General features: G+C 41.1%; 1 pseudogene; it reads left to right on the top strand.

Annotated features, from left to right (window-relative positions):
* Positions 1–9,151: 9,151 nt before the first annotated feature.
* LOC147304644 (uncharacterized) lies at positions 9,152–10,607 on the top strand (annotated as a pseudogene).
* Positions 10,608–13,929: the final 3,322 nt, after the last annotated feature.

The following is a 13,929-nucleotide window of genomic DNA, read 5'->3' as shown; positions in this document are numbered from 1 at the left end:
TTAGGATTATAATCCACTGTCTCTTGTGCCTTGCTGTTGGTCCTGCCTCCTTTGTCATAATTAGTTTCAGCTGTGACTTGTTACCTTATGTTTCCACTCTCCCTGATTATCTCCTGCATGTATTTAAAGCCTCCGTTTGTAATGCTTCTTTGTCTTGTCACACTGTGTAAACTGTCTGGTCGTGTTGCTTTACTTTATATCAGTTTAATGGCTAAGAGTCTGTTCTTACTTGTCCCCTGCTAAGTTTATGCTTTTTGCCTTCTTTTTGGCCTCTCTGCATCCTTGTATTCCGGTCCCAACTACACTTCACATCTTATGATCCATGAAGGAGACTGTGTGCATATGTGGCAAATAAGCACATAACTTAATTCAGACAGAGCATACAAAGAACAAATTGCGATATTAAAAAAAGGTTGCCGTAAATCATGAAATGTAGCTGAAACAAAAGAACTTCAATAAAACTCAAACAACTAGTGATGCGCGAATCATGAATGAATCGTTCAATACTGGAGAATCACTTGAATCATGATTCACAAGCCCAACTGACTCACTGACTCATCCCTGTTGCTGTTAGCAGCAATATATCTAGCTTATAATTAAAATTGTGGAGAAAAACACAACATCCAGTATCTTAACAAAAAAAAAACTCAGCTCTGAACTGGAAGAAAAAACCCTGAGTAGAAGCTCACATCAAGACAATACCTCCTCGGTTCACAGTAGCATCGCTCTGCTAACATGCTAACAGCACATTTGAGCTACTCACCCCTCCCTTCCCTGTGCTGAATCATAGAGCGAACGAATCACTCGCTCACCCCCTCCCTCCTGGCTCACAGCTGCTTCTTCTTCTTCTTCTTGGTTGGCAACCAATGTTAAGGCGCATTGCCGCCCGCTGGCTCACAGCTCAGTGGACATTTTGATAAGAAAATATATATTTGACACATTTAAGGAAAATATTAATAAAATAAACAAAATAAATGTTTATTAAGCAATTTTGATAGGAAACTGCTTAATTAGGGCCCGAGCACTGAGAGTGCGAAGGCCCTATTGTATCTGCTCCGTTTCTTATTATTAATCAGGCAAAACAAGGGCCTTTTTGGGGGCCTAAACATGCTCAAAAACTCGTGAAATTTTGCACACATGCCAGGTCTGGTGAAAAATTTTGTATTTTCATGGTTTTACATATGAGCATGTGAAACTGGCTCTGTAGCACCACCTATGCCTTGTTAAAAGCAGCCCTACGAACACATATTTTGAGCTACATGTATAAAATCTGGCACACATGTGTATCATGGCAAGATGAACAAAAAAGTCAGTGGGCCCATTGATGCAAACCCAACAGGAAGTCCATAATTTAGTAGTGAAGGTGACATTTTGGCTCTAAGTTTGCCATTTCCATGCCACGAACTTTTTCGAACTCCTCCTTGGGATTTGGTCGTATAAGCTTCATCTTTGGTCAGTGTCAACTACACACCTGGGCCATGTTAAATTGTGGAGCTTTTGAGTTTTCGCGATACAGTGAGGCCGTGGCGCCACCGCCATCAATTTTCCTACGACATATAAATGTTCGACTGGATGGTGGCCTGGGAAAATTAAACCGGCAAACTGTGTTCTTTTTTTTTTTTTTTTTTTTTTTTGCAAGTTTTAGAATGCCGCTTTGAATGCTGTTGTACAAATGAGACAATGTCCAATAAAGTTTCATCTTGTGAAGGCAATTCACATGTTACATATTCATCAATAAACTGAATCACCTCTTCATCTGTATTTTTATCAGTCTGCGGAGCATTCTCAATCCAAAACAGACCGTGCACATGAGGTGAACCTTGCTGTTGAAATTCTACTCTGTAAAAGTAATCCTTAATCTTACCAATCAGATGCAATGGAGACATGAGTACCTCCTTCAGAAAACAATGCCACCAAAAGTCAAACATCCTTGCTGCAGTCACAAGATTTCGACGCAGCAAATCATACCTGTCTGCCCACTCTAACTGTTCAACTGTTTCTGTTCTACCTTGCTGATTCAAAATACTATAAAGAAGATTTGTCCATCGCATGTCAGCTGACGAAAATGAACAAAACCAAGTGGGGATACCAAGCTGACAAACACAAGCTAAGAGGTCACGCTGTGCTGCCTGCCAAAAAGCTGGAGTACCTCTAATAGGCTTAAGAAAACGGTACCCATCATCAAACTCCAACAACCTCTTCAAAGACTCTTCATCTTTCAATAACTCATGGCTAACGTTCTGATATGTACAATCACCTTTTCCTTGTCGCAATGCTTTTGAAACATTTGAGATAACCTGTTAAATCTCAGACATATACTGAGCAAAAAAAGATATATTCGACATTTTGTGCAAACCTGCCCATCAGCATGTAAAATTCGGTTATTAAAACAACGGGACGATGTCAAACGCTTCTCTCCGTTTTCATGATACGTATTCACCCCCTTTGGAAACAACACTGGGAAACATTTGGCTTCATTTGCATGATCAGAAAGTAATTTTACAGGATTATTCCCTTCTGCTGGAGCTAGATTTAATATGTTAGTAAAATATTGATCTAGTGCTTCCTGTCCAATATCAACAGGCATGAGACATGTGTCCTGAAACATACAGTGCTGCTGTCTGTGATGCAAAAGCTCATCATCAACATTTGAAGATGCAACACTGCTTACAGCATTTTTATTGCTCTCCTCTTCCAGAGCTTCATCTTGTTGCATACAAAAGTGATTTTGCCAACTTTCATTGAATTCTACATCTTTATAATGCACATTTGACTCTTTTAAATATTGCAAAGCCTGTCTTATGTGGATAGTGTCAACAAACTGGTATTGATAATGGCCTTTGTAAGCCAACTTGTGCTTTAGTTTTACTGGTAATAAAGAGCCTTCCATGCTAGAACGGGGTAAGACATTGGTTTCTACAATGTTTGCTGGAACACATGTCACTGGTCCATGTACTCCATTTTGTCCACCCTTAGGTAAGACTAGCATTTTCATAAATGGTATATGTAAAGCTATTAAATGTTGTTCTAAGCTATTTAAACATGCCAATTCAGGTGGAATTGGCTGCACTTCTAAATTATTTTTTACAGACTCTGGAGGCACTTCATTTTTAATTTTATAATGGCATGTATAACAGATCCACAGTTTAGCTTTAGCTGTGTCCAACCAGTGACATGGATTTACACAATCTTTATTACATTTGTGTAAATAGTCTTCAGTTATACATTTTTCCTGCAATCAGTGCTGCAGTTTTAGTTTTGTTATAATAGCTTTTTTGACAATGTAACACCTGATGTCTAAATAACAACCTATGGCAGACACAGCAAACAAAATCTGGTCCATCTTTTACTTTAAAAAATTTTGTCATCACAAAATCAGACTGCTCTGCCTTTTCTTTCATTTGCTGCCTTTTTAATTTGACACCAGCAATAACACGCATCTTATGTTGTTATATCAACATCTTGCACACAAATTACTGGCTCAAAATGACCATTTTGACACATTAAATATATCCCTTCATTTATGACAACAGTACTCGTGCAGCTGTACATTTTCCATTTGTCACCATTAAATATAAATATGTCCAATCCACAAGCATTTGCTGCAGCCTGAAATTCTGTGTCAGTAGCAGAATGTCCAACATACTTTATCTTTGACTTTAAAACATACTCTGATATTGAAGCATAACCTTTTCCCACAAACTTCATGTACTTTTCACCATTATTCTCTATGTACTTTACAACAGCAAGCCTTATCTTCTTATGACTCTTCTGAGAACCATTGATTATTTGAGATAAAGCCCTGAAGAAACTATTTCCATCCTCTACAACCTTATGTTTTACAAACAACACCTAAAGGACCATACACAGAATGAACGTTTTTATCCTGCTTCTCAAATTCAACATTAAATTTCCAGTATAAAGTATGTGCAACTCCATTAGAAAGAGGACTAAAGCTAATCTTTCCCTGACCTTCATCATTCAAAACCTCAAGATCAGCATCTGTATCTAGTACTACGGCATCTGCACAAAATGTGTGATCCTGTGTTTTCTCAAAAGTACTTTTATCCTTACTCTGAGACCTAGTGCTGTATCCTCCGATAACAGATGGACTGGTTTTGCAGTAGCCATAACAGGTCTGCAGTTCAGGCTTATAAACACAAACCACCGTCTCATAATGATTCCCATGACGATTTTCTAAATATATTCCCTTTACTGACAAAAGCTTGCCATTACAGCTGTATTTTAGCCAACGGTCATCATAAAATATAAATACATCAACTCCTAAACTGTTTGCAGTTGCTTGGATTTCAACTTCTGTAGCCCAGCTGTTAACATTTCTCATTTTAGATTTCTGAATGTAGTTTGCAACTGATGAATACTCTGTTCTTAAAATATTTCTATATATTGCAGCATTCCTCTCCAACTCTTTCACAATGGCAAATCTTATCTTGCGATGGTGCTTTTGTGTGCCAGTCACAACCTGAGAAATAGCTCTGAAGAAACAGTTCCCATCTGCCACTATGCTTTCATTTTTGCATGGAACACCTAACAAACCAACACATGTAGATGCTGTTACACTAATTTTTTCAAACTCCACATTAAACTGTGTGCACAAAGCCTGACAAACCAACTCAGAAATGGGACTAAACACCAGCTTGTTGTTTGTCACTTCACTAACCTGAGACACATCATACTGTTAACTTTTTTGCTTCACTGTGACCCACTGAAATCTTGCGCTTTCTTGTTGCATCATTACGCAATAAACCTAAATCATACTCAGAACTAGTCATGGTCTTACCAGAAGCTTTGCAACTCTCTGCCTCTATTAAAGACTCCACAATGCCAACACCACTGATGTCTGGTTCATCTTGGGTTGAATCAAAACTTGATTCAGGTGTAAAGGTTTTGCTAGTTTCTTCACAACTGTCTTTGGGTCTGGCACTTTCTGACGCCACAAGGTACCTAACACAAACACCAGCTACTTCAAAAGGCTTTTGCTTCTGACTCAGGCCAGTTGCCAGCCGGCAGATGTGTCCGAACACATCTTCAAGAGACCTGAAGCACAAAACAACACTTCTTCCCTGCTCACTCACCAAACCCACAGCACTGTGTGCATGAGAATCAACTACTGCATATTGTCCATTCTCAGAAATGACTGCACATGTACTCCCACACAATGTCAGAAGACATGTATCATACATGGCACAAATCTTTTGCAGTCCACTCTGCAGGGTAGTGTAGACACCATTCTCAATGAGTTCCCCATCAAGCACATCAACAATCTCCATACTTAAACTCAAAGTTTTGCCCATCAATACAATAACTTTTAGGCAAATCGGGGACACACAACACACTGGATGAAGTGCTTATCATGTTGCAGTCTGTCAAATTGATGTACAAAAGGTCACCTAAAACTACAACTCTGTCAAGATGTTTTGTCTCCCATGAAAGGACGCTATCAACTTTATGTTTTGCCAGGCTAACCAGACTTATAGCCATACACTGAACTCCTCCATATTTAAATTGATCATCAGCCTGGGGAAATGATCCTCTCACACTCTTTATAATGCAACTTCTATCCTCTGCTCCAACTCCTGTGACAGCATTAACAGTTTCAAGGTTGACAGAAGTGTTATCAAGTTTAGCTGTAATATTCGTATCAACATGCCTGTCCACAAATACTGCACTACTCTCCACGTCAACATCAGCTTGACCTGCCTGCACAGAAATGCTGCTAACAGCATACCATTGTGCATCTAAAGACTTCTGTAGATTTCTAATGTAAAGCATCAGGTCGTCAAGGCATGTGTTTAAAAACAGCCACAGCTGTGCCAATCTCAGATGCCAGCCCAGCTGCATTACGTGTGCCACAATCAACAACAACAAAATAATTCATGTGATTAATGATGACACTAACTGCAGTGTGAAGATCCAACAGACACATGCCATCCCTCAACAGATGTTCCTGCTTTCCATACAACACAGCCTCCCCTTCCGACAGCCCAAAATCTGTAAACTGGCGGGCCAATATCGACTTTCCATTTTTGACCAAACACAGTGTGCTCTCCTATCAGCCTGTAAACCCTATGCTTGCTGCCACTGTCCTGTCTTGCTATAGCTATATACCTAACTAACTGGCACCCCTCTACACATATATCATCAACATCCTCCCATTTCCATGTACACACTGGAGCTATCATATGCTTGATTGCAGCCACAACACTGCGGGCAATTGAGGCATTCACATCTGAAGTGAATGGTGCACCTTGAACAGCAGTCCCAGCAACAATGGATGCTTGCAACTTCTCTGCACAAATGCAAACATTTGGGTTAGCATTGGACTTACCAGAGGCGATTCTTGGTGTGCGCCGACTGTAAGCCAACATTCACTGTTTATACCATCCAAACAATACACTAAGACTTACCCAGCTCTGTAACAGGTAATGTAGCGTAAAAACAGATTTTTCTACACTAAATACAATTTAAATATTTGTTAATTACAGTTTATAGTTGAAATTCTTGACGTAACGCTTCAACTTCGGGATCATTAATCCCAGCAAACTTTGTTGGGGAAGCATATGCCATTCTTGTCACGGCTGGGGCGGCAGTTGTGTGGAGCTGAGGAAGGAGGATCCAAAAGCAGACAGTGGCGGAGGTGCAAGTGGGTTTTATTTACAGTGCACAATAACCACGGTGTGGGCAGAACTGAACATAAACCTAAACTGGAAAAGCTAATACAAAAGGAGGACGAGGAGCGAGGAGCAGAGAGACTCAGAGAAACACGGAATAACATTAAACACACGGCAGATACACAGACGACACGACGAGAAGCACAGGCAGACACAAATACACACACCAGGTAATCAGGAAATGGCACACAGGAGGGGACACAGCTGGAACTAATGGGCATAGCGAGACACAGACCTACAAAGTAAAACAGGAAACACACAGACTGCTTTACAACACAAAAGTCGGGGACCTGTACAGAGCACAGAGGGAGACACAGGTAGGGAAAATAAACACGACAACCAAATCCCAAGAACTAATACAAAATCAGAATAAACTAGAAAATAATAATCATGAACTCAAAGCGCTGGGTCACCGACCCAGGACCATGACAATTCTCTATTTATGATAAAGTATGAGGTTAATTAGTTACATTTTACACAACATTCAAACAATATGCAAACATGAGAGCTTCAAAGAGACTTTACTTACACACAAACATGTAGTTAGTTCACAATAGTGATCAGTAATGCGATTACATTCATTCAAAAAAGACAAAACGTATATATAAATGGTAAATGGCTTTACTAGTCCCTAAGGACCCCAAAGCACTTTACACATCCAGAATGAATGTGTAAATGAGTCAATGTATGACATTAAGATAATGCTCGCCAACTCTTATGTCTGCTGCTCCAATTTGCTTAAAGAAAAGGATTGTTGGTATTAGGGTTAGGGGGTTAGGTATTAGGGAATTGTGGCTTAGTTGGCTTTTTTTAAGCTTAGGTGCACGGTCCTAGCGGCCGACTGGACCCTTACTCTCCATTCAATGTCCCAGTGTGGTTTATGTTCCTCCTTTGTTTGCCTCCTGCGTCCTACTGTGTCAGCCTTAGCCATCTTAATATGTATACAATATAAGGGGAATACAGCGCTTTTAGTCCCCATTTTCTGTGAATGCAACCAATAGGGAAAAAAAATCTACAATGCTTAATATATAAGCACAAAACATAAAAGAATTAAAATGGACTTATCTCCAACAGGTGAGCCGATCCTCCCTCACCTCCATGAGGGGAATCTCACCCTCACAGAATTCAGGTTTTTATGACATTTTTTGTTTTATTTGTGTGTTAGTAAATATCAGAGTCCATGCAGCTGTTAGTAACCACAGCACTCACACTATATTAGTTTTAGTTGAACTCTTTATTCACACCTCAATGTTAGTACTTTCCTCAGTGAGGGAAGATCAGCCCACCCGTCAGTGTCAAAATTTAGCCTCCAATGCTGGCTACATTTATTCTATAAAAAACATAAAAACCAATAAAATTGGATAAAATTATTAATAAATAATAAAAACAGAACTATATCATCCCTCTTTACACCGAATTGCATAAAAGACTTAAAACATATTTCCCCATAAAAGAATCACTCCTCCAATGTCTGCCAGGCCGTCCTGTGTAGATCTAAAAGACCCGCTCTGATGAAGCTGTCAATCTGGATGCTATATTCATTAACGGACGATTTTCGGTTAGATTTATTCGTCCTGATTTATTCCACATCTAGATTTGACAGGGCCGTCTCTTTCTCCTGACTCTCCTGTTCCAGCTGCATCTCCAGACTGGACACTTTGCCTGAAAGTTCTTGCAGATTCGTCCTGAATGGTCCTAAAGGCCAACTAGCCGAATTACATCCCTTTAGTCAATCTAGCCCTCTCCTCAATGTGGCAGCATCCTCCTTTAATAATACAACCACACGTTTCCATGACTAATTCTTTCAATGGCAGCAATGTTAGTTTCAACTATGCTGCCTCAATTAAGGTATCACTTTATTAATCTATTAGAATAAAGGGGATCTGTGTGGTACCATGGGATATTACTCATATTTGGACATTTCTCATCATCTCCCCTATAGTTTGTCTGTTTAGACTGTGATTTACCTTGATTGTGTCATATATCTTCCCGTGTGGTGGAGGCGTCTATGTTTAACCAGGCCAGATACAAAAACAAGGGGAAAAAAGTTAAAAGACCAATAAAATCTTTCATAAATAATACATCCAATAAAACCTCATCTTAGCTATCTTCCTAAAAAAATGTGTGCTACACCTAATCCCTCCCTCACTATCCTTCCCTCCTTCCTCCCCAACCCATAAAAAGATACCTGAACATACTCATACTCTGTTACATGTTAAGTGCCTATCTTAGCTTTCAAAAATGGAATGTCCATCAACCTCTCCCCCCTGCCCCACCTTGCTTGTCCCCTCAGACCAGCTCTTACGACCCTCTTCCAACCCCCATCCATCTGGATTTCAAAAGGAGTCTTACCGGAGAGCTCACCTGCCTTTCCACGTGTAGCCTGAGTCCACTGGATCACACCGAAGCAGTCTTCTGGTATGCGTGATAACCAGTAACAGCTTGGGCGGTTCACCATAATGCATTTCATCTTCGCCTGCCGCTCCGTGGTTCCTGTACAGTGTGCTGTACCTTTTTGGGTTTCTTTTAACCGTGTCCTTTCCCCCATAATATTACTCCTTTATATAGTCTATTTTGTTGGAGTTCATTTAGGATGGCTGCAGTCTTATGTAGTTCCCACAGGAAGATATAGGCTTAAAAACACACTTGAGCTCCCCTCTTAAAATCCAGAAGGGGGTTAAAAGAAATCTTACTTTCCTGGTTTAGGGCTCAATAACTAATTTTCCTTTTCCCCAGAAGATAATTCTTGAAGCAGAAGGGCTATGTTAACTTACTCCCACTTAGTTAAAAAAGTAAAATATGAATTGGGAGGGCTAGTTTTGCTTATTCCTGCTTAGTTTAAATAAAAAGGTTTAAAACCAAAAAGTGGGAGACTTAAATTACCCACTGCCTTGTTCAATCATTCAATTTAAGCCCACATTGGGAGAACCAATTGTGTTTTACTCCCAGTAAAAAAGTGAGGCTAAAAAAACAGTTTTTACTCCAAATTACCTTGTTCTGGGGGAGTTACAACCCTGGTTCACGCTGGTCTGAGGGGCATCCCTAACGTTTCGCGACTGCTGTCGCTTCTTCAGAGGGTTAGGGTTAGGGAAGTGGGTGAGATGACGATTGAGGCCCTGCAACAGCAGGAGCCAGCGGGCGCCTTGAGCAGTGACTCACTGGACCGCGCTGATCCCTACTATTTTAATATTAAAAGCAATTTTCACCTGAGCGAGGAAGATAATGAGAGCAATGACTCTGTGGAAGAATTTAAAACCGTGGGGTCAAAAAAGCAAACTGAGGATCGCAGCAGACGCGAGCCCACAGGGGTGAGAGTCGATTGGGGCGAGGGCCGAGACGAAGAGCGTGGAGAGGGTGTGGCATACGCCAACCTACCATCGGGCGCGGGTTAGTCGTAAACTGCAGGATTGGAGAATTAAGGTTAATAAACCTATAGTTTTCTTGGGAGATTCTAATCTAAGTAGGATACCCCCCTTCAATAACGATCAGATTCAAGTGGAGAGCTATCCGGGTGCGAATTTCTATCATTTCTTCAACTTGTTGGAGACAGCACTGGTATGTGACAATACGGGACTGGTGGTGCTATCTATAGGCCTAAATAATAAGGATCAGGACCCTCAAAAGACTTCGATCAAGCAATTGCGTAGGGTGGTGAATGGTGCGAAAATCGCGTTTCCGAATGCGGATATTTTTGTAGCTCACGTCCATTTCTCCAAGTCATTGTCCAAAACTCAGCAGTATAATCTCACCATGATTAATAATTTCATTAGCACGCATTACAATTATTTGCCATGTATATCACAGCAACATTTTCACACTACAGCAGATGGTATTCACTGGACGAAGGAGACTGCTGGAAAAATCTTTGGGAGCTGGTGCGAAAGCCTGCGACTTAGTGAGGGTTTAGAGGGATGATAGAACCGCGAGTGGAGCAGCGGATTGAGGAGATGAATCCTGTTCCTCTGCTAGATTTAAGTTGGTCCTCTTCCTCCAACGTGTTAAACCTTTCCAGGCTTTTTGTTCCATCGTCAGCACAACTAAGTCTATTAGAGAAGGGCCTTACTTTCAGCCCAAAGCCGCGTAGTTTCTCCCGAGAGCTACTCCGTCGTGATTTGCATTATTATCATAGACGATTAAAGTTGAGGGACTACTTTGATAATGATGATTTTTGTAGAGAGCCCTTTATTCAGCCATCCGTTTGGGAGCCGGAGTGGGGAACCTTGAGTGAATCGCTCAGAGATCTAATAAAGAGGGATATCCGGTTATTTCATTCATTTCGGCCGCAGGTGGGTGGGGAGGGCGGTCTCTCGAGGGAGGGACGGCAGGCTCTGAGGGAACTGAAGGAGAATGAAAACATTGTGATAAAACCGGCGGATAAAGGGTCCAAAATAGTCATCATGGATAAACAACAGTTTAGATTGGAGGCCCAAAGACAGCTGGGCAATACAAAGTATTATAAATGTATTTCACATTCGATCCAATCTGAAGTGCAGCGGAGTATCAGGAAGATCATTTATTCATTGTACTATAATAAACATATTTCCGCTAAGCAACGTGACTATTTCTTGGGCCCGGATGATCCTCGCCTGCGTTTGTTTTACCTCTTGCCTAAAATCCATAAGAGCCCCGATACTTGGACTGTCAAATTTGAAATTCCACCCGGGAGGCCGATTGTCTCGGACTGTAGTAGCGCCACATATAATGTTTCGCAATATATTGATTCGTTTCTCGGGCCGTTATCTAATAGGCACCCGAGCTATCTCAAGGATACATATCATTTTTTAAATATCATTCGCTCTATGTCAGTGCCCATCAATGCATTTTTATTCACAATAGATATTGATAGTTTGTATACGAACATCAATACTGAAATGGGTCTGAGGGCAGTCAGCAATATCTTCCGCCGTTATCCGGATGCTGCGCGTCCGGACGTGGAGATTCTGAAGCTGCTAGAAATCTGCCTGGTTAATAATGACTTTCAATTTGAAAATAAAGTCTATTTACAGATGGAGGGCACGGCGATGGGCCAAAGATATGCTCCTTCATACGCGAACATTTATATGAGCGAATGGGAGAGAGAGGCGCTGGCCAAGTGCCCTTTACAGCCAGTATTTTATTTACGTTTCTTGGATGATATTGTGGGCGCGTGGGCACACGGGGAGGACACCTTCCATCAGTTTGTACATATATTAAATACTCACCACCCATCAATAAAGTTGAAGTATGAGTATAGCCATATTGAGATTAATTTCTTAGATACTACGGGTTTTTTTTGAGGAGGGGGAGGAGGAGAAGAGGCTGCACACGAGAGTATACTTTAAGCCCACCGATACGCATGCGTTCATACAAATCCAGTTACCATCCACCTCACACGTTCCGAGGGATTGTAAAATCACAGATATTAAGGTTTCACAGGATATGCAGTAAAAGGGAGGACTTCAATAATGCAACGCGCATATTGTTTAAAAGTTTGAGAAGGAGGGGCTATTCACGTTCCTTTTTGAGGAGAGTATACAGAGATACACTCTCGAACCTCTGCACTCCGAGCGCCCGTGAGGAGGATGATAAGGGCACTCCTCTCGATCCAAATGCCATCGGGGATGAAGTTGAAAGGGATAGTCTTTTACCTTTTGTTAGTACGTTCCATGAGAGTTACAAACCTTTTCTTGCCGGTGTCCAACAGAACCTTGGTGACATGAAAACTCGGGGTCGTGTATTTGAGGTACGTTTGATTAAGGCCTTTAGGAAAAATCCTAGTTTGGGTGACCTTTTGGTTAGGGCCAAACTGGGGGGGGGGAGGGAAAGAGAACCACCTGATGCACTCAAGCGCTTTTTGACATATAGCCACATGATTAATAATCCGCATAGTGGGGCCTCTTGGGCGGTCTCTGGAAGATTTTCCTTGGAGGTAAAAAATGTGGTTTATGCAATACAGTATAGGTGTTGTGGGATAATGTATGTGGGGGAAACTGGGGCCTGCCTGAGAGGGCGCTTACAGCAACACCTGTATGCCGTTCGGGCAGGTGAGCCGTGTTCCACAGTGGCCATCCACTTCAGGGAACACACAGAGGAGGCCCTGAGCATCATGGGCCTGCAGGCTAATCCGGGTTGGTCGGTCGGTCGGTCAGCGGAGGAGGATGGAGAAGATCTGGATAGACAGACTGAAAACTTATATGCCAACGGGTCTGAATGTGCCTGCCTGAGAAACGTTTGTGGGAAATACGTTTCTCTGGTTCTTTATTTGTATATATTTGTTATGGGTTTGGATCTTAATAATCTTGTATTCCTATGATGTTGTTAATATGAAGTATATATAATATGGTCTAAAATAATCCGTGGAGACTTCAATGTCTGAGGGAGGGAGGGCAGAAAGATCTGGATTTCCTGTTGTAATTTTCAGGAGCCAAGCCCGGATACCTCATCGTATTCTCCGACTGTTATATGAGGCTAAATTGAATAAAACCTTAGAATATACTTATAGAGGTAAGGTTTTAGAGGTATAGTGTGAAATAAAGAAAGTTTCAGCCAAGAAAATGGTCTGGAAATCTGTTGTTTGCTGTTAAAGCATAGAAATGTATATGTGGAGGAACAGATCATAATTGTGTTACAGGGCAAATTGTCACAAAAAAAAAAAAAATAAATCCAAGACTAAAAAGTCAAGATTAAAGTGGTATATGTACTCCTGATAGCCATGAGTCCCCGTAACAGAATTGCATGATAACTGGTTTGAACAGAGAGTGAAACACTAACAGTGTGATGGTTTATTGTAAATACGAATTGCATGGGTTACATATTATTGTTTGATATGAATAAGAAAACCAAAATGATAAAGTTCTTTTCTCTTGGAGCCTGAATCCCCTCCAGAGAGTTATGGGAGATTTGTGGCTATGGGTCTTTTACTATCAAAAAAGGTGACATTGCAGAGTGTGTCAACTATACCTTTTTATGGATTGTGGGGAATAAAGACATTGGGGGAAGGACTAATAATTAACAACACATGAAAGGATGTACAGAAGAAGCCCAAGAAGAGGAGGAGGATGCCGTGGAGAAGGAGAAGAGCCGAAAAGGGGAAACAGGATGATTCAGCCGATACCTAGGACCGTGCAATAAAGTTTAAGACAAAATATCTAAGCCATAGTCTCTAAATACCCAACCTGAAGAGAACATCACTCAACAGGATTTAACCAATCACTGCCACTGTAAGGAAGGGAGTGTAAAACTAAAGAGGAGGGGTCAG

This window comes from Aulonocara sp. 'chitande type north' Nkhata Bay, linkage group LG22, assembly GCF_057382095.1.
Source record: "Aulonocara sp. 'chitande type north' Nkhata Bay isolate Kocher_YH1m ecotype deep benthic linkage group LG22, A_spYH_male_GT1.1, whole genome shotgun sequence".
Lineage (NCBI taxonomy): Eukaryota > Metazoa > Chordata > Actinopteri > Cichliformes > Cichlidae > Aulonocara > Aulonocara sp. 'chitande type north' Nkhata Bay.
This window is presented reverse-complemented; position numbering and strand designations above follow the sequence as displayed.